The sequence below is a fragment of the Bemisia tabaci genome, unplaced genomic scaffold (genome assembly GCF_918797505.1).
Source record: "Bemisia tabaci unplaced genomic scaffold, PGI_BMITA_v3".
NCBI lineage: Eukaryota > Metazoa > Arthropoda > Insecta > Hemiptera > Aleyrodidae > Bemisia > Bemisia tabaci.
The window spans coordinates 1-21,392 of record NW_027311794.1 but is presented as its reverse complement, the minus strand read 5'-3'; the positions used below and the strand labels follow the sequence as shown (position 1 = coordinate 21,392).

At 39.3% G+C, this 21,392-nt stretch overlaps 1 long non-coding RNA gene and 7 other non-coding genes across 8 annotated transcripts; 4 read left to right on the top strand and 4 right to left on the bottom strand.

Moving 5' to 3' along the window:
- Positions 1-2,857: 2,857 nt before the first annotated feature.
- Positions 2,858-10,039, bottom strand: LOC109039678 (uncharacterized). The gene is made up of 3 exons (XR_011900772.1): positions 9,204-10,039; positions 4,747-5,379; positions 2,858-3,497 (listed from the first exon to the last, which is right to left on the bottom strand). It is a non-coding gene; the product is annotated as an uncharacterized lncRNA (long non-coding RNA).
- LOC140225938 (U2 spliceosomal RNA) lies at positions 5,584-5,777 on the top strand. The gene has a single exon (XR_011900779.1). It is a non-coding gene; the product is annotated as a U2 spliceosomal RNA (small nuclear RNA).
- LOC140225937 (U1 spliceosomal RNA) lies at positions 7,448-7,609 on the bottom strand. The gene has a single exon (XR_011900778.1). It is a non-coding gene; the product is annotated as a U1 spliceosomal RNA (small nuclear RNA).
- LOC140225934 (U6 spliceosomal RNA) lies at positions 9,600-9,706 on the top strand. The gene has a single exon (XR_011900775.1). It is a non-coding gene; the product is annotated as a U6 spliceosomal RNA (small nuclear RNA).
- Positions 10,040-10,547: 508 nt separating the features above from the next.
- Positions 10,548-10,666, bottom strand: LOC140225935 (5S ribosomal RNA). Its single transcript, XR_011900776.1, has one exon. It is a non-coding gene; the product is annotated as a 5S ribosomal RNA (ribosomal RNA).
- Positions 10,667-12,620: 1,954 nt separating this feature from the next.
- Positions 12,621-12,739, top strand: LOC140225932 (5S ribosomal RNA). The gene has a single exon (XR_011900773.1). It is a non-coding gene; the product is annotated as a 5S ribosomal RNA (ribosomal RNA).
- A 4,659-nt stretch (positions 12,740-17,398) lies between these two features.
- LOC140225933 (U6 spliceosomal RNA) lies at positions 17,399-17,505 on the bottom strand. The gene has a single exon (XR_011900774.1). It is a non-coding gene; the product is annotated as a U6 spliceosomal RNA (small nuclear RNA).
- A 1,991-nt stretch (positions 17,506-19,496) lies between these two features.
- On the top strand, positions 19,497-19,658 carry LOC140225936 (U1 spliceosomal RNA). The gene has a single exon (XR_011900777.1). It is a non-coding gene; the product is annotated as a U1 spliceosomal RNA (small nuclear RNA).
- The last annotated feature ends 1,734 nt before the right edge of the window (positions 19,659-21,392 follow it).

Below are 21,392 nucleotides of genomic sequence, written 5' to 3'. Positions count from 1 at the left end.
TTCTGTAGGATATACTAAGTCTTAATCCTTCAAACACCAGAAGACATTTCATTTGGTCTGGTGTCGGCAGTGGTCAAGCATGAGCCATCTGCTGCAGAATCTGAGTATCAGGCCTTACCCGTCAAGACTGGAAGCTGACTACTGATTAAATGCTCCATTGGAACGTATGTCTAACTTCACTGTTATCTTCATCACTGTGTAATACATGCCCTTAGCTTGAGAGCAAGGCGAAAGTTGAGAGAAAACTTTAAGTTGTGATAGTATCCAGGGGCAGTTGAGCAGAATGCTAGCCCAGCGATTGATGGTTGAATGTTGTGTAATCTAAGGGATGTTGTTCAAGCAATGTGTGTGGGGTGAATATCAAGGAAACATGGAGACTCAGAGAGTGCAACAGACATTGTCCTAGCTTGAGTTCTCCCACCATTATCTTGAGAGTTAAGATATTGAAGATTATGATCTGTCCTCAAACATTCGAGTGATGCCACTTCCTCAAATTCATGGTACCTACCTAGTCAAGCTCATGATTGGCTACGACGTTATGTAGTAAGGCGTTTACTTGTTGAGATAACTGTTGAACTTGCACTGAAATTTAGCATCGTAATTGTTCGTGTATTATTCCTGCTTCACTTGTGACTGTGGCATGATGAGTTTGACTGACTCATCATTTATTGGACGAAGCTTTAAGAACCACTGACTTCACCGTGGAGGTAGTTTTATCTCACATCAGTGCAGCATTATTGGTGTCATCAGACTCCATTAGTCGTAGCCACAGGAATACATAGTTAGTACAAGGAGCAGACATGTGAATAAACATGGAGAAGGGAGTCAGTGATTTCTGGCATTGGAACAATTATTTGTCCTTAGCAATTTTTTCTCAAAGCAAGAAACAATAGGATCTTTCCAAGTTATGAGACCATCACTCAATGGAGTTTAAAATTACCAATTTTTCTCCTTCAATTCATTTTGAATGGAGTTGACATTTTAGTATCCGGTTCGCAATATCTACACCTAGATCATAGTAATCCTTTGAGCCCTTGCACTTCTTTTTGTCTCTCTTCTTCGAGTGCACCGTGGTTTTGATGATGCAATACATTCTACTCAATAATACTTTCTTTCTACTCATTGGACAAACACAAGTTAAAAGGAACTTCCAGTTGCATTACGAAGTGAATTGAATGTTCCTATCTGAAGGAGAGTTAATTGTGACTTGGAAAATGACCCTTAGGTATCACCCAGATCATTTTTGGAGTACGATGATACAATTCAATATCCTAATCAACAACCTCCCATTTAAAACCTATCATTATTATGGGCAGAACCAATAATTTTTTTGGTGTTGGGGGGGGGGGGGGGAGAAGAAGTGTAGGCTCTAGGTCCCTCCTCCCCTCCCAAAAAATTTGCTCCAGTTTTTATCACAGAGAGCTAAGTCTCGTATCTTTTTTCTAGATTGACGAAACTTTATTGCTACAATTAAAGGTTTTGGGTCATCTCATAATTTTCCAAAGTTCGTGGAATAAGTTCATCCCTTCTTTTGAAAATGAGAATCCATGCAGTGTGCAATCCGTACCTACTTTAGTCAAATATTTCGAATACATGTCTAGGAACATCAACCTTTTGCTATAACTGGAAAGTATGTAATATAATTCTAGCAACATCAGACTGCAGTGAATAAGTACTTGCATCAGTTGAACTGAGGGTAATGTCAATGGTCAATCAGAGACAGAGTTTGACTGAACAGTACTAATCGTATGCGGCAAGCTAATCAACTCTGAGAGAAGATTAATTACACTTCTAAGCTCTTTGGTTTTAGGTGTAGATAACTTCAGGAATTCATGTAGAAAGTACAAGCAACAAAATTAATTTTAGCTGTTGGCCTTTTTTCTCTCATGTCTGCCAAGCAACTGCAACTCTGATCATTTGCTGAATAGAGGAGAAAAACTATTAGTATGTTGAGCTTTCAAGTTCTCATACCTAGTGGGCAAGCAATCAGTGAAATTTGGGTCAGTGATAAGGACATTTTTTTTAAAAATGATACTTAGAATGCTGCCAGAACTGTTGCCCAAGTAGCACAGGTTACAATGAATTGTGATCTCATGGTAAAAGAATTGCTTTTGTGTCAGATTGTATACCTTCAACTGATCGCAGTGACTCCTTTTATTAAAATTTATTGCAATAGGTAAAATTGAGGAAAGTTGAAATTTTTTTCACCTCACAAATTGCCCATATTTTTGATACCTAGGTTCGTGAATTCATTTTATTGATCAATTAAAAAGAATACTTCGGTAGTGTAAGTCGGCACCCACATAACTCGGTTTGCGACGTTGCAGATTTCCTGTTATACTTTAATTTTTAAACAGAAAACTACTCAACAGCAATTCTTTAATACTGCCATGATTTTTCCTCTCTGTGTGAGGAAAATTCTGCAAAAACCTCAAGGAATGATTTCAATTTGTTCTCCTTTCAAAAAATAACATTGAGGCGGAGATTTTTAGACACCGCAAACGAGATATGTGATTGCGGACTTTCGCCGTCGATTTATTGACCAAACTTCATGGTAAAGGAATTGCAATTTTATGCATCGAACTATTACTTTTTCAGTTTTTTATTGCGCCATGCTAGTTGGGTAGGCTCCTATGGGCCTGTTTCCTAAATTATATTTTTGCTAATTTTGTTAGACATTTTCTTTAAATCGTGTCTTCCAATAATTCATCCTTAAAATCTTAATGAAAATATAAGTAGGAAAACAGTCTTAATCAAGGAATGACAGTCTTTGATTTTTTTTTTTTTTTTTTTTTTTTCATTTTATTCATTAAGGATGGCATTAGGATCATAGATAATTAAAAACAAAAACAATTGTTGTGTACCAGTAATGCAAATTTTTATGTATCAATGAATGGATGGTGTGTCAACAGTAGACAAAAAGGCTACCAATAAAAGTAGTTTTCTCTCTAACAATGGAGAATTATTCGGACGGAGCAACTGAAATATTGCAAGTCTAACTTCAAATCTTTGTCGTGAGGAACAGATATGCTGAAATGAAGGAAATTCTCCACAAATTTTTAGTCTTCAAAAGGGGGTCATTTGATCATAAAATGACGTAGTCTTGAACTAGCAGAGAACAAAATATAGGGATTGATCAAATGATGATGTCATATTCCGTTAATATTCAGGATGAAATACGAAAGAGCATCTTGAAGAGAAATGCTAGTCATGATTTGGTGGCTTCAAGAAATAGTAAGGCCAAGAATATTAGAACCTGTCGGGCACTTCTCGAGTATGATATGATCAACGATTGATGATTTGGCACTTGCTGCACAATCTCTCTTCATCACTAACATAGAAAGATGATGGTTTTAGAACATCGCATTCCATCAATGTTTTGTGAGTCTCCAAAATACTGTGTCTTCACTCTCTCTCCTTATTGGTGTGATGCTGGTTGCTTTAGGTGTTCTTTTAGGTAGTACAAAATGTATTATACCAAGTACCCGAAGCTTGACCTGAAAATAATTAAAATCATTATCAGTGTCTGTGGAAAGGTACATTCGATGGATTAGGAAAAATGGAAATGGTATCAGTAATTGCATTATCTAGGTGGTGTCTTTTTTCTCAATCCCTCCTGCCCCCTTTTCGAGAATGACGTGTCAATGATACCAGGAAGCCTCTCTACTTGATTAAACAGCAATAACCCTTTTCTCTGGCTCTGGCTGACCAGAAAAAAATTTATTCTAACGCTTAGTGTACCTTTCAGAAAGTAAGTATACTTATGGCCTTTTTGCATTCTGCAAAATTTCTTTCATAAGGTTTCAATGAAATCTGCGGGGTGATTATTGAAATGTCATCGACTCTATGTGGCCGCTTACGACAAGACATAGCCCTATCTTAACCGTGCAATATATCGCAATTCGATGTCTTATCGGGCTGGTTTAAATTTCAATAATCAGCCCGCTGCGCTGGGGCCATTAGGGAGTTTCTGGTTTCCAAAATTTGTTCGAAAATTGCGAAACCGTACCTGTAGTTTGTCTCATCCCAAACATTTTCTGTCCTGTCTGAAAACCTGGATTTTAACTTCTGTTGGACTCGGTCGACATTTAAAAGTAGGTTTAAATCTTGCGTCATGATTCACTTTCAAAGTGAACTCTCAATCTTCACTTCAAAGATGGGCATGAGTTTTTCTGACTGAAGAGAACCCTCCCCAACAGATAACTTTCTCCGCGCCTTCAAACATGCATGCTGAGATGATTGCCCGGTGGTAATAATTTGGACTGAGTTAAGCAGAAAGGAACCAACTCACATTTTGGAAAAATTGAGTTATGAGTGGTTTTGAACCCAACCACTGCTTTACTCTCTATCGCCAAAAATTCAAAGTTTTTGTTGGAGCAAATTTTTCAGAAATTGAACTTGAAGTTTAACTTTTACATTGAGTCTTATGCAGGAGCTAAACTTTAAGCCTCTTTTTCTCGGTTCAATCCCGATGTGGCTTGGTTCCTCTCTGTTTAACTCCGTCCATTTAACCCTCACACAAGTGAAAATGATCAGTGTCTTTTTAATGCAGAGTGCTCAGTAAAATTTTGAACTCAAAGCTTCCAATCTTAAGATGTGTCCTTTGCATGTGTTGTGTGACAAGTTTGGACCTACTTGGGGATGGACTTGAGATTTCACGCTACAGTGGTACAATATCCAACCACGAAAGGAATTAGGGAAACATGGGCTACCATAATTCACAGATCATAATATTAAAAAACTTACAGTGGAAAATATAGGTAAGAGCTCAAAGTAGGCACGAAAATTATGTATTGCCAGCATTTTATTTTGTCCTCATTCCATTGTTGAACCCAACTGAATGCACAAACGCACCACCGGTTTGAAGTATTTTGAGCGGAGGAATGAGAAATTGGTGGTTTCTTTCTTGTGGGATAGTATTGCAACACTGTGGAAATTATTTTCGGCAGAAAATCACGATTTCAATACAGGAACTTAAAAAATGTACTCGTCAATGTGGGTCCAGTCTTGGCTACATGTGTTCGTCGAACGATAAACATTTAACTTAACCTCACTTTTATAGCAAACCGTAAATAAACAACAAGTTGATGAAGTTGACAAGTTGATCGAATTAACACAGAAAATACAAAATCAAAAAGGCTATTCTTGAGAGGGCAGTCGACTGTTTTACTTTCTTTCGTATCAGGAGGGTAAATCCAACTTTGGGATGAGATTTTCAACTCTCACTCCGACAAATAGGAAATTTGGTCGGTCGGGTAATGCCTGTAAATTTGAATTTGTTGAAATCTGGCATCAGCGTGACAATCATTCTTAGGGCGAATGTAATGCGGTCGTTGCTCACCAGGTAGAGTTGCCTCGCTGTAGAAATGCCTTGTCGTTCTGAATCGAAAAAATAAATTTATTTATGTAAAATGGATGCTCGAGGGTTTCAGAAAATTTAGAGGAGATTTTGAAGTATATTAAAAAATAAATGAAGGACCCCTCATTGGCCTATGAGGTTGGTGGGAAAGGGTGAAAGGTGGCAACTCGGGGAAAGAGGCGCAATGCATTCGGGTGCCCTGTCACGTGAGCCCTTTCCTCGGTATCGCTTCTCGGCCTTAATGGCTAAGATCAAAGTGTAGTATCTGTTCTTATCAGCTTAATATCTGATACGACCCGCACTGCGGGTCCAGTATATTAAACTTATTTTTGGAAACAGGCGGAGTGTTAGGGGCTTGCTCCACCTCTGCCACGGATCGGCCCGGTATTGCAGTACCGCCGGGATCGGTCCAATAATCTTTATCATCTCCCTCAACTCAAGATCTTAGCGATACAGAATCACGTTACTTGTGACTTTTCTTTGACCGTCCTCGTCTGTCCGATTAATGAACAGGCCTTGCACGTTCATCACCTATCATTGAGGTCTGTGGAATGGGGCAGTCTCATTGCGATATCCGGTACCCGTCGGATCGCAGGAGATTTCTCAGTTGGACCACGTATAGCAGAAAGGAACTAAGCCACATCAGCTATTCCCAAATTTAATTGAGAAATTTAATTTATTACATGAAGACGGTTGTGCGGATTTGAGTGCAAATTTCAGTGAATTTGCTGCTGCACAATACGAGGAAAATTTCTTAAAATTTTCCAAGGAATCCACACAAACGTTCTCTTGTAAAAAAATTGAAGGGCCGGATAGACGAGGAAGCCAAGGGGTGCTGGACTACAGGGTGGCATGAAACGTAAGAAAGAAATGAAAGATTGGAAGTTTCAGTGAAATATTTCATGAAATTTCACGAGGCTATGAAATATTTCATATTTTTCAGAGGCTAGAGTATGCAACCCGCACTCAAACACACGAAAAAATAGAAGAAAGTCAAAATTTTACATTTTGCTAAACATGGGAAGGAACCGGTATTTTTCAATATCTTTCATAAATTTCCGAAATTTGAATGAAATATTTCACGTGAAATTTCAAGATTTTATTTTTCATGAAATTTTGCCACCCTGCAGAGCCGCCCGGGCCCCTGTGCCAGCTTCTTTTTTTTCAGAACAGGGGCCTGTAATTTTTTTTCTTTTTTCTTTTAAGGACAGGGGCCCGTAGATACTTTTCATCGTTTCAACTTTCATCATTTTCTAGTTTCCCCTTTCATTTAATGCCAATAATTATTTGCATCCAAATTTCTATGCCGTTTAACCTGTTCCGTTTTCGACTTTTAAGTGATATTTAATGTATATACTGGCAAAAATAGTTTTAGGCCATTGTTTCTCTACAATTTAGGACCCTTTTTCAGATTTATTAATAAATTTCCAGCAAAATAAATGAGAAATTTCCTTAATTTTTCATCACTAAAATCGATTAAATGGCTGTCTGAAAGTTCCCAGATTTACGAATTTTCCGGAGGGGGAGGGGCGGACCCCTCGCGCGTACCAGCCGCCCGGGCCCTTAAGTTTCTTTCCAGCCCTGGTTTCGATTTTTCGACCCCCGACCCCCGGACTAGGACCTTCCGCAATTTAGAAAGCGGATATTTAGGTGGAGAAGGGGAGGTGCATGAAAGTGGAAACTTTAAAACGACACAGGTATCTCGTGAACGGAGAGGGGTTATTATCGTGGCATGAATACATTTAAAGGATACTGTGCGTTCTAAGCTGATAATAATGAAATTGTTCCGTCTCAAAATTTTAGTCCATTGCCGCAGCTCAAATTTTCAATTGTTACACCTTAGACTTAGGAGTTAAGGAATCGTACGAAAAATAATCGCGGAGTTCAGGACCACGGGTAATTCTGAGTCCTGGGACTCGGAACAACATGCCAAGCTTCGGCATACTGCAACGCACCGGATCGTCTATTATATATAGCAGCCTTTCTTTCATGATGAATTTGAGCAATTTTCGCAATGCGGCGTGATCTTTTCACTTGATCACGCAGGCATCTTATGATTATTCTCTAAGGGGTGATGTATTAGATTATCCGGGACAGCGCGAACGCAGTCCCGACTCCCAAAAATTACGCGCCCGAGGTATCTACATTTGAGATACTCGCAGGGGTCAGCCCAACCGGAGTGCAATGGAAGGGCCTCGCCCTGGGGGAACCGCCTTCTTGATCACGGTAGCCCCCACGCCAGGTAAGTATGAGTGTAAAGTGTGATGCTTGGGGTACCCACCAAAATTGAACCTCCCTCAGTCACCGAGTGTGCAAAATATTCATTTCGTGCGCATTGAGATTGAGTGTGAAAGAGAATTAAATTAGCCGTTGCAATCGATTGATCATTCCTTCAAATTGGACTTCCTTTAGCTCACCAGTCACAAAATATTATTTTCTAATTAAAAAGAGAATGAAACTGATCAGAAACAAATCACTCCAGTGGAGTGAGTCATCGTGCACACGCTGTACTTTATCTCCTGGAAGTGCAGATGTGAGTCGTCAGAGAGCGCCTCCTCCTTGGCTACGGTTAGGTTAGGTTAGACAAAACTCGGACAGATCGCGTTCAGAACAGATCAACTATCAACTCAAGGAGCGCCGAATTTAAACTCGCGTGAGAGAGTTCACAAACAGACATTCAGCAATGCGCTGGTGTTCTTCGGTATTGTACTTTATCTTCAAAGCACTTTATTATTTCAAAGCACCAAAAATGTATTTTTAAAGAATATGGCAAACTGCCATATTGCTTATCTACCAGTTTCCAACATTTTCATTGAGAAAAAAAAGCAATGTCCAAAACAACAATCAAAACTAACACAACCAATGCAACAAGCACCTCGGACACAACAAATTCAAGTTATGTTTGATCAAACATAACTTACACATGAACAACCAACACACAAAACACAACAATCATATCAAACGCGTCACACACAAGAAACATCCAAGAAGCGAAACACACCAAAATACACGAACGCACAACTGGACTACATTTTGCAATTTGGAACTATAAATTCTAGCCCGGTTTAAAAACAACGTATGTGCCATTAGTTTCCCTATGCACATGTAAGTTTTTCCAGAAAAACCAGAATTTACAGTTCCAAATTGCAAAATGCAGTCCAACCAATACATCTGTTACATTTGAACACGATTGGAACTCTGAAGGTGTTTCGTGTGTTTGTAATGATTGATTTTTCCTCTATGTTTGATCTGTTCCAAATTGTGCTCAAATCTGATCGATGATAATATTTTTGAAGCTCATAAAATACAGCCACTGAAATAAATGATAGAATATAGATAGAGAATCACTGCTGACGGAAGAAAGCAAGAGGACTTGTGACTTTTCTTCCCCAAGTCCCCACTTCATCTCATCTCTCGTAAATAAGGGGACAGAAAGAACTGAGAAAACTTAAATGCCAAACATACATTCTCCAAAATTCGACGATTGTTACGTGCATGCAAAATTTCTTGGAATAACATAATTTCGAATTTCATGGAATTATGAGTGATTCAATGCAATTTTAATAAGTTCTTGATATGGTCTCAGGAGGCCATGCATGAAACGTCTTGGTTACGAAATCTTTTCAAAGCCCTAAATTTCAATTTTTTAATGGTTAAATTCAACAAATTTCGCGCGAATACCATGAGACCTCAAATTCTTATTTTTCATGATTTTTCCAATCTCATTTCGGTTAGGTACTAGCTTTTTTTTTTTAACGTTTTCGTACATTCATTCCGTCCGTGGAAAATTTATGCATGGATAGGAGAATGAAAACGCTCTCGGAAAATAAATTTCATGAAATACCTTACAATCGCGATGAGTGATTCCACTTTGAAGATATGTAAACACCTCAGCCCTCAGCCTCCCCTCCTGACTGGTGCGCGGTGCCGCTGATTTGTACTCTCCAACAGAGAGCGCTGCTAGTCCTCGTCGACAAGCCGGCCCGTGCACCCCCGTGTTGAATCTTAGCGCGGTCGAGCAATTTTCATGATCGTTTAATGCCAATTTAAAGTTTAAACAATAGCTAATTGGTCAATTTTTCTTTTTGATCTTAAATTTGCTCAATAATTCACACCAATCAAATCCGTACAACATGCGAAAAAAAGGGATCAATACGACGGCAAACTCTCCGACAACAGGAGTACTAATTTTCTTCTTTAGCGAGTCAGTATATAATTCGGAACCTTTTCGGCACCCTTCGTACTCGCTTCGGCGGTACATATACTAAAATTGGAACGATACAGAGAAGATTAGCATGGCCCCTGCGCAAGGATGACACGCAAAATCGTGAAGCGTTCCACATTTTTTGGCAACTTTTTCTTCATGGAAGCATCTTTCTTTGCTTCCCAAGTTTTTACTGGATCTATGTAATCATACTTTCATACATAAAGGTACACTATTAATAGACGAGGAGGGTCTCGCCCAAAAAATTTTAACCGGAAAGATCTATAAATGCCACCATTATATTTCGATGTCATTTTTGTTAATGTTAGCGGATCTGTCGGTCTGGCAGGTCATATCGGTGACTTTCAATGGGTGACTTCAAATTTCAAAAAAATTTGCCAAAATTTAACTGGAGAGATCTATTTATGAAATCTTGCCAACGAGTAGAATGTGATGCCCATAACGCAAATGAATCGGTCGGCAGTCGAAATTGGCGACCGAATAGTCGCCAGACCAATTTAAAATTTTAAAAATTGCCCAAATTTTAACCGGAAAGATCTACCGATGAAACCAGTCGCATTTTATTGGAAAAATAGTCACGTGACGATATTTCTCGGTCTGGCAGTCGATATCGCTGACGAAGGTCCTGCCAGACCATCCTAAAGTAGAGAAATTGCATTTTAGTTGATATCGGGGTACTAATGGATGTGTGAGTTTTGAAAGGGCTGCATGAGTACCTACGGTTTCGGCCATTCGTCAGAAATTTATCCCTAAAGTAAAATGACTTGGTCCGGCAGTCAAAATCGACGATAGAATGGTCGCCAGGCCAATTTAAAATTTGAAAATTTTTCGAAATTTCAACCGATGTCTCTCCGACAAAACAACCAAAAAACCTTTGCTCCGTGGTCGAAAAATCGAAATCCCATCAAACCATATCCATTTCCAGTGGGGGCCTGGAAAAAAACAAGTGAGGAGAAAAAAGGAAGCCAACAGCACGCAGTGTTCCCAAGCGGTCTCCCATCTAAGTACTAACTACGCCCGACGTTGCTTAACTTCGGTGATCGGACGAGAACCGGTGCTTTCAACGTGGTATGGCCGTTGGCGAGTGGCGAGAAACATTCTGAGTATATAAGATTCCTCTCCATCGACAGGTTACTCGATAAACTATATTCAAAATTTTATTTTTGGAAAAATGAAGTAAAAAGTTTCATTCAAGTCGCAAAGATACCAAATAAGTTCATCCTCCGAGGCGAAAAATGGTGGCGAAAATGCGAATGGCGATGGTGGATGCGGATTTTCCCGTTATTTTTCCGCCACCATTTTGACGATATTCAGTGTTTCAAAAATCTAATGAAAGATTAATTTTTTTCGAGCCAAAAACCACCAGGGTATTGACTTTTGTGCAAAGCCATCGGTAAACAGCCGTGATATGGATTTTCCGACATTTTTTCGCCGCCATTTTAAAGTTTTTAAAAATTTCAAACATCCAATGAAAGATTCGTTCTTCTCGTGCCGAAATACCCCCGGATACCAAGTCTCATACAAATCCGACGATAATCAGCCTAAATATCCACTTCCCGCTCTAAGCCGCCATTTTGAATAGAACTGAAATTTCTGGAAAACTAATGCCAGAATCGTTTTTCTCGTCTCGAAAAAACCGAGGATTTTGAGTTTTATACCAATCCGACGATTGGGGGCCCCCAACTTTTTTTTTCAAATGGTAACCCCTATCTTGTGATACATCATTAGAAAGAGCAAATAAAACTAAGAATTTTGGCGCAAACCGCAAATCAATATCTTAATTTTTGACTGAGTTATGATAAGTCAAAGGTCAAATTGGACCTATTTTCTAAAAATCATATCTCCAGTTCAAATCATTGTAAAGAAAAAAAATAAAACGGGAAAATTTACCAAATTGTAAGCACTTTCAAGTAAAAATCACAGAAATTAATTCAAACTAATTTTAAGGGGGGTTTCGTACCCCCAAATACGTCATTTTAAAGGTCAAACGATATTCTTGCGAAATGAGCCAATTTCCCCTTACTTTTCCTCAACGTTATCTTAGTAAGTTCAAAATTAGTTCAACATTGCGTTTTCAAGTCCCCAAATTTCGAACAAAGTTTTTTAAAAAAATGAAATTTAAATGGTTGAAGGATAACGTCAAAGATAACTTTTTTCCTAAATGAGATAGAAGTTTGGAACTTTAGGAATGTTCCTCGGTTTAAGGTAGCAACTTTTTGGTTCCCCGTAAATTTTGGGGGGGGGGGCGCCCCCCCCCCCCCTCTAAAGACGGCGGGGGCTAACTTTTTTTTTTTCAAATGGCAACCCCCCTTTTGTGATACCTCATTCGAAAGATAATAAAAAAGGAAAATTTTTGGCGCAAACCGCAGGTCAAAATGTTGGTTTTTGGCAAAATGGCGGCCGGTCAAAGTTCAAAATGACGGAAATTTGGCATCTCCGTTTTTTATCGTCGGATTGGTATAAAACTCACAATCCTCGGTTTTTTCGAGACGAGAAAAACGATTCTGGCATTAGTTTTCCAGAAATTTCAGTTCTATCCAAAATTGCGGCTTATTGTTAGAGCGGGAAGTGGATATTTAGGCTGCTTATCGTCGGATTTGTATGAGACTTGGTATCCGGGGGTATTTCGGCACGAGAAGAACGAATCTTTCATTGGATTTTAGAAATTTTTAAAAACTTTAAAATGGCGGCGAAAAAATGTCGGAAAATCCATATCACGGCTGTTTACCGATGGCTTTGCACAAAAGTCAATACCCTGGTGGTTTTTGGCTCGAAAAAAATTAATCTTTCATTAGATTTTTGAAACACTGAATATCGTCAAAACGGTGGCGGAAAAATGACGGGAAAATCCGCATCCACCATCGCCATTCGCCACCATTTTTCGCCTCGGAGGACGACCTTATTTGGTATCTTTGGGACTTGAATGAAACTTTTTACTTCATTTTTCTAAAAATAAAATTTTGAATATAGTTAGAATATTGAGTAACCTGTCGATGGAGAGGAATCTTATATACTCAGAATGTTTCTCCATCTTTCGCCAACGGCCATACCACGTTGAAAGCACCGGTTCTCGTCCGATCACCGAAGTTAAGCAACGTCGGGCGTAGTTAGTACTTAGATGGGAGACCGCTTGGGAACACTGCGTGCTGTTGGCTTCCTTTTTTTCTCCTCACTTGTTTTTTTCCAGGTCCCCACTGGAAATGGATATGGTTTGATGGGATTTCGATTTTTCGACCTTGGAGCAAAGGTTTTTTGGTTGTTTTGTCGGAGAGACATCGGTTGAAATTTCGAAAAATTTTCAAAATTTTCAAATTTTAAATTGGTCTGGCGACCATTCTATCGTCGATTTTGACTGCCGGACCAAGTCATTTTACTTTAGGGATAAATTTCTGACGAATGGCCGAAACCGTAGGTACTCATATGCAGCCCTTTCAGAACTCACACATCCGTTAGTACCCCGATATCAACTAAAATGCAATGAGCCTCTAGACAGGGTAAGAACTGGAGGCTCTAAGCACATGAATCTGCATCAGAATTTCGCGTAGAATTCAATGGTACAAACGGGAATTCATGAAACCAACTAATAAGCGAGATATTTGCGTAAATAGACTGCGCATTTTTGTAAATCCCGCTCGCCTAATATACGAATGACGTCACATTTGTAGCCAATAGGATTGTCGCAGCGCTGCGCAGCGCCGACTGAGCATCGGCCATCGAAAACGTCCAACGCTCCCAACGCCGGGATCGTAAACAAACGAAAATTGATAACAGGAAGGACCCAAGCACCCAAGCAACTCGAAATCTTTTAATTTTCATTAATTACAGTCCATGTTCGACTTCAAGAAAGCATTTGACAACCATTTTCCTCGTATTTTATAACCTGGAGCCACAGCCTATCGGCTCATTGTAATGTGCACTCTGAGAATCAGTTCCACAAGTCCAAACCCTGACATTCTTTTCTTTGACCATTCTCTTTTCATTCTCGCCACAATTTAAGTGTTATGCAGTTTCTTTATCTAAAATATGTGGTCTTGAATTCATTCAGGAGTCAGAAGTTTACCTTTCTTTTAGTATTACAGCCCTTTGACCCCTCAAACTTCACCGATATGACCTCATGTAGTTCAAGGTTTCTCTGGCCCGAACCGAGTGATTACACATCTGAGGTGTGTCTCATGGTTCTTCAAATTAGCAGTTTAGAACTAAATTAGGGACTACAGTGACTCAATCCAGTTCTGCTTTCTTGTTCAATGTTTGTTATCAGTGTCTGTTCTTTTACGTGACCAATCTAGTGCATGCACTGTTACGCTATAAGTACAGGTATTATTGCTTTTTTCCTGCTGTCAGACCTTTTTCTTAAGCCTGCTGATTCACCACAGAATCTGCCCTAGTTGTGTAAATAATTTGGTGTGTAGTTATTGAGTTAATACCTCCTTGCGGTGATGCAAACTTTCTCAGATCCGTCATAAGTGGGTATTGCATTTAGACGATCACTCGGACCAGATGAAATCACTGCTCTAGCAGCTTCAAATTTATACTTTGATCTCTGATTCACTAATAAATAACACTTTATGGTGTCATTTATATTTAATCAGTTCAAAGCTAATTCGACAATGAATCATCAATGGTCCGATCGAAAAAGGAATTTTCTGGTGCGTGCTATGGCTGAATCGACACTACATTCAATTTTCGAAAGCTTCAATCAGGACATGACCATCCGTCTTGAAGTGAAAATATTTTTCAACCATTCAAGTAGTTCAAAAGGTAAGATATCTGAAGTTACTAAGGTATCACCAGGGTACATACGGATCTGTTGTTGGACAGTTAGTGTGAGTATGCTTACGTTTGTGGATAATCATTCATGGCAAAAAGAGGATGTTAATGACAAGGCTAAACTGGGAAACCACTTACCTAAATTCACAAAGTTTCAGACTTCCTGTTCCTCTTAATTTCTCAATTAAAAAATCATTCAACAAAATCTCTGAAATGTGATATTTTTCCTCTACATGGGCAGAAAATTCAGTAATTAATTCAAACAATATGCTGACTTGCTTCCCTTTGAAAATCTGAACTGGATGTAGAAAGTTTGAGCAACGTATTCAGGATATGTAATTTACACGTTTTGCAAATGATACCTATGTTTGGCCATTAGATTGGTTTGAGAAGTAAATGTTACAAATGTCATCCCTGGTCAATCTGAACTGTTTTTCCCAACTTGTTTTCATGGTGGGATGTAATTCTATGACTTTTCAAGATCCTTTCATCTTTCGGTACCTGAAAAATTCAGTGAACCAAACGACTTTCAATAGGAATCGTTGGCAACTTTACCATTGAAATGATTCTTAGGTGATTTTGAATGGAACAATCTTACACAAACTTTTGTTGAGCAGGTTTTACTCGCCCTGAATTCTTAAAAGAGAGGAAAAATATTTTCTTAACGCTTGGAGGATGATCTAACTATGTTGCAGGTAAGTAGGTGTGATCACTTCATTTCATGAAATTCAGTAAGGCTCGTCGCTGCATGAAACACATAAAACATACTGATTAAGAAATGAATCCTCAAATAATTAGCAACTGTTTTGTGCAATATCTGTTGATTAGCATTTGATGATAACTAGAATACAAAAATTCTGAAATTAAGAAACCAGGAATAAATAACTACCAGAATGGTCTTATCAGATTTTCTCTGAGACAAATTTCCATATTCATTGATGAAGTGTAGCGTGCATTTGAATTCACAATGTTTGGAATTTCCAATAGCATTTAAGGCCTGAGGCACAATTCCTTATCTTTTAAAGCAGGGAAGACACCTTGGACCCTCCATCATTCGTAACTCACAGCTTTCAGATTGGTTCAGTCATGTCTTCGAGCAGAAAAGCCCTTTAAATGACCAATTTCCACAATTTTATAACTTCACCCACTTGAGATGTTGTATTCCTCTTTAGATATATGGCAGGAGAGTATATTCTGAAATTTACAGGACACACATCTCTTCAGAAATAGGAGAGTGCTAACATAATTATTACTTACCAAGTACCAGTTCCTGATGAATTTTTTTAAGGTTCATGCTTTCGAAAGTTGAGTTGTAGGTAATGTCGATTCAGCCGTAGCACGCACCAGAAAATTCCTTTTTCGATCGGACCATTGATGATTCATTGTCGAATTAGCTTTGAACTGATTAAATATAAATGACACCATAAAGTGTTATTTATTAGTGAATCAGAGATCAAAGTATAAATTTGAAGCTGCTAGAGCAGTGATTTCATCTGGTCCGAGTGATCGTCTAAATGCAATACCCACTTATGACGGATCTGAGAAAGTTTGCATCACCGCAAGGAGGTATTAACTCAATAACTACACACCAAATTATTTACACAACTAGGGCAGATTCTGTGGTGAATCAGCAGGCTTAAGAAAAAGGTCTGACAGCAGGAAAAAAGCAATAATACCTGTACTTATAGCGTAACAGTGCATGCACTAGATTGGTCACGTAAAAGAACAGACACTGATAACAAACATTGAACAAGAAAGCAGAACTGGATTGAGTCACTGTAGTCCCTAATTTAGTTCTAAACTGCTAATTTGAAGAACCATGAGACACACCTCAGATGTGTAATCACTCGGTTCGGGCCAGAGAAACCTTGAACTACATGAGGTCATATCGGTGAAGTTTGAGGGGTCAAAGGGCTGTAATACTAAAAGAAAGGTAAACTTCTGACTCCTGAATGAATTCAAGACCACATATTTTAGATAAAGAAACTGCATAACACTTAAATTGTGGCGAGAATGAAAAGAGAATGGTCAAAGAAAAGAATGTCAGGGTTTGGACTTGTGGAACTGATTCTCAGAGTGCACATTACAATGAGCCGATAGGCTGTGGCTCCAGGTTATAAAATACGAGGAAAATGGTTGTCAAATGCTTTCTTGAAGTCGAACATGGACTGTAATTAATGAAAATTAAAAGATTTCGAGTTGCTTGGGTGCTTGGGTCCTTCCTGTTATCAATTTTCGTTTGTTTACGATCCCGGCGTTGGGAGCGTTGGACGTTTTCGATGGCCGATGCTCAGTCGGCGCTGCGCAGCGCTGCGACAATCCTATTGGCTACAAATGTGACGTCATTCGTATATTAGGCGAGCGGGATTTACAAAAATGCGCAGTCTATTTACGCAAATATCTCGCTTATTAGTTGGTTTCATGAATTCCCGTTTGTACCATTGAATTCTACGCGAAATTCTGATGCAGATTCATGTGCTTAGAGCCTCCAGTTCTTACCCTGTCTAGAGGCTCATTTCTCTACTTTAGGACGGTCTGGCAGGAGTTTCGTCAGCGATATCGACTGCCAGACCGAGAAATATCGTCACGTGACTATTTTTCCAATAAAATGCGACTGGTTTCATCGGTAGATCTTTCCGGTTAAAATTTGGGCAATTTTAAAAATTTTATATTGGTCTGGCGACTATTCGGTCGCCAATTTCGACTGATGACCGATTCATTTGCGTTATGGGCATCACATTCTACTCGTTGGTAAGATTTCATAAATAGATCTCTCCAGTTAAATTTTGGCAAATTTTTTTGAAATTTGAAGTCACCCATTGAAAGTCACCGATATGACCTGCCAGACCGACAGATCCGCTAACATTAACAAAAATGACATCGAAATATAATGGTGGCATTTATAGATCTTTCCGGTTAAAATTTTTCGGCGAGACCCTCCTCGTCTATTAATAGTGTACCTTTATGTATGAAAGTATGATTACATAGATCCAGTAAAAACTTGGGAAGCAAAGAAAGATGCTTCCATGAAGAAAAAGTTGCCAAAAAATGTGGAACGCTTCACGATTTTGCGTGTCATCCTTGCGCAGGGGCCATGCTAATCTTCTCTGTATCGTTCCAATTTTAGTATATGTACCGCCGAAGCGAGTACGAAGGTTGCCGAAAAGGTTCCGAATTATATACTGACTCGCTAAAGAAGAAAATTAGTACTCCTGTTGTCGGAGAGTTTGCCGTCGTATTGATCCCTTTTTTTCGCATGTTGTACGGATTTGATTGGTGTGAATTATTGAGCAAATTTAAGATCAAAAAGAAAAATTGACCAATTAGCTATTGTTTAAACTTTAAATTGGCATTAAACGATCATGAAAATTGCTCGACCGCGCTAAGATTCAACACGGGGGTGCACGGGCCGGCTTGTCGACGAGGACTAGCAGCGCTCTCTGTTGGAGAGTACAAATCAGCGGCACCGCGCACCAGTCAGGAGGGGGAGGCTGAGGGCTGAGGTGTTTACATATCTTCAAAGTGGAATCACTCATCGCGATTGTGAGGTATTTCATGAAATTTATTTTCCGAGAGCGTTTTCATTTTCCTATCCATGCATACATTTTCCACGGACGGAAGGAATGTACGAAAACGTTAGAAAAAAAAAGCTAGTACCTAACCGAAATGAGATTGGAAAAATCATGAAAAATAAGAATTTGAGGTCTCATGGTATTCGCGCGAAATTTGTTGAATTTAACCATTAAAAAATTGAAATTTAGGGCTTTGAAAAGATTTCGTAACCAAGACGTTTCATGCATGGCCTCCTGAGACCATATCAAGAACTTATTAAAATTGCATTGAATCACTCATAATTCCATGAAATTCGAAATTATGTTATTCCAAGAAATTTTGCATGCACGTAACAATCGTCGAATTTTGGAAAATGTAAGTTTGGCATTTAAGTTTTCTCAGTTCTTTCTGTCCCCTTATTTACGAGAGATGAGATGAAGTGGGGACTTGGGGAAGAAAAGTCACAAGTCCTCTTGCTTTCTTCCGTCAGCAGTGATTCTCTATCTATATTCTATCATTTATTTCAGTGGCTGTATTTTATGAGCTTCAAAAATATTATCCTCGATCAGATTTGAGCACAATTTGGAACAGATCAAACATAGAGGAAAAATCAATCATTACAAACACACGAAACACCTTCAGAGTTCCAATCGTGTTCAAATGTAACAGATGTATTGGTTGGACTGCATTTTGCAATTTGGAACTGTAAATTCTGGTTTTTCTGGAAAAACTTACATGTGCATTGGGAAACTAATGGCACATACGTTGTTTTTACACTGGGCTAGAATTTATAGTTCCAAATTGCAAAATGTAGTCCAGTTGTGCGTTCGTGTATTTTGGTGTGTTTCGCTTCTTCGATGTTTCTTGTGTGTGACGCGTTTGATATGATTGTTGTGTTTTGTGTGTTGGTTGTTCATGTGTAAGTTATGTTTGATCAAACATAACTTGAATTTGTTGTGTCCGAGGTGCTTGTTGCATTGGTTGTGTTAGTTTTGATTGTTGTTTTAGACATTACTTTTTTTTCTCAATGAAAATGTTGGAAACTGGTAGATAAGCGATAGGGCAGTTTGCCATATTCTTTAAAAATACATTTTTGGTGTTTTGAAATAATAAAGTGCTTTGAAGATGAAGTACAATACCGAAGAACACCAGCGCATTGCTGAGTGTGTGTTTGTGAACTCTCTCACGCGAGTTTAAATTCGGCGCTCCTTGAGTTGATAGTTGATCTGTTCTGAACGCGATCTGTCCGAGTTTTGTCTAACCTAACCTAACCGTAGCCAAGGAGGAGGCGCTCTCTGACGACTCACATCTGCACTTCCAGGAGATAAAGTACAGCGTGTGCACGATGACTCACTCCACTGGAGTGATTTGTTTCTGATCAGTTTCATTCTCTTTTTAATTAGAAAATAATATTTTGTGACTGGTGAGCTGAAGGAAGTCCAATTTGAAGGAATGATCAATCGATTGCAACGGCTAATTTAATTCTCTTTCACACTCAATCTCAATGCGCACGAAATGAATATTTTGCACACTCGGTGACTGAGGGAGGTTCAATTTTGGTGGGTACCCCAAGTATCAGACTTTACGCTCATACTTACCTGGCGTGGGGGCTACCGTGATCAAGAAGGCGGTTCCCCCAGGGCGAGGCCCTTCCATTGCACTCCGGTTGGGCTGACCCCTGCGAGTATCTCAAATGTAGATACCTCGGGCGCGTAATTTTTGGGAGTCGGGACTGCGTTCGCGCTGTCCCGGATAATCTGATATATCACCCCTTAGAGAATAATTATAAGATGCCCTGCGTGAGTAAGTGAGAAGACCACGCCGCATTGCGAAGATTGTTCAAATTCAACATGAAGGAACGGCTGCTATGATAGACGATCCGGTACGTTGCAGTATGCCGAAGCCTGGCATGTTGTTACGAGTCCCAGGACACGGAATCACCCGTGGTCCTGAACTCCGCGATTATTTTTCGTACGATTCCTTAACTCCTAAGTCTAAAGTGTAACAATTGAAAATTTGAGCTGCGGCAATGGACTAAAATTTTGAGACGGAACAATTTCATTATTATCAGCTTAGAACGCACAGTATCCTTTAAATGTATTCATGCCACGATAGTAACCCCTCTCCGTTCACGAGATACCTGTGTCGTTTAAAAGTTTCCACTTTCATGCACCTTACCTTCTCCACCTAAATATCCGCTTTCTAAATTGCGGAAGGTCCTAGTCCGGGGGTCGGGGGTCGAAAAATCGAAACCAGGGCTGGAAAGAAACTTAAGGGCCCGGGCGGCTGGTACGCGCGAGGGGTCCGCGTCCGCCCCTCCCCCTCCGGAAAATTCGTAAATCTGGGAACTTTCAGACAGCCATTTAATCGATTATAGTGTTGAAAAATTAAGGAAATTTCTCATTTATTTTGCTGGACATTTATTAATTAATCTGAAAAAGGGTCCTAAATTGTAGAGAAACAATGGCCTAAAACTATTTTTGCCAGTATATACATCAAAAATCACTTAAAAGTCGAAAACGGAACAGGTTAAACGGCATAGAAATTTGGATGCAAATAATTATTGGCATTAAATGAAAGGGGAAACTAGAAAATGATGAAAGTTGAAACGATGAAAAGTATCTACGGGCCCCTGTCCTTAAAAGAAAAAAGAAAAAAAATTACAGGCCCCTGTTCTGAACAAAAGAAGCTGGCACAGGGGCCCGGGCGGCTCTGCAGGGTGGCAAAATTTCATGAAAAATAAAATCTTGAAATTTCACGTGAAATATTTCATTCAAATTTCGGAAATTTATGAAAGATATTGAAAAATACCGGTTCCTTCCCATGTTTAGCAAAATGTAAAATTTTGACTTTCCTATATTTTTTCGTGTGTTTGAGTGCGGGTTGCATACTCTAGCCTCTGAAAAATATGAAATATTTCATAGCCTCGTGAAATTTCATGAAATATTTCACTGAAACTTCCAATCTTTCATTTCTTTCTTACGTTTCATGCCACCCTGTAGTCCAGCACCCCTTGGCTTCCTCGTCTATCCGGCCCTTCAATTTTTTTACAAGAGAACGTTTGTGTGGATTCCTTGGAAAATTTTAAGAAATTTTCCTCGTATTGTGCAGCAGCAAATTCACTGAAATTTTCACTCAAATCCGCACAACCGTTTTCATGTGATAAATTAAATTTCTCAATTAAATCTGGGAATAGCTGATGTGGCTTGGTTCCTTTCTGCTATTCGTGGTCCTACTGAGTAGTCTCCTGCGATCCGACGGGTACCGGACACCGCAATCAGATTACCCCATACCACAGACCTCAATGGTAGGTTAGTCTCCGCGATCCGACGGTACGGACACCGCATCAGATTACCCGTACCACAGACCTCAATGGTAAGTGGTGAACGTGCAGGCCTGATGCCTTATCATTTTTCGGACAGACGAAGACGATCAAGGGCAAGGCAACGAGCAACAAGGCTCCTGAGTTGTCCTGGATCTTCAAGT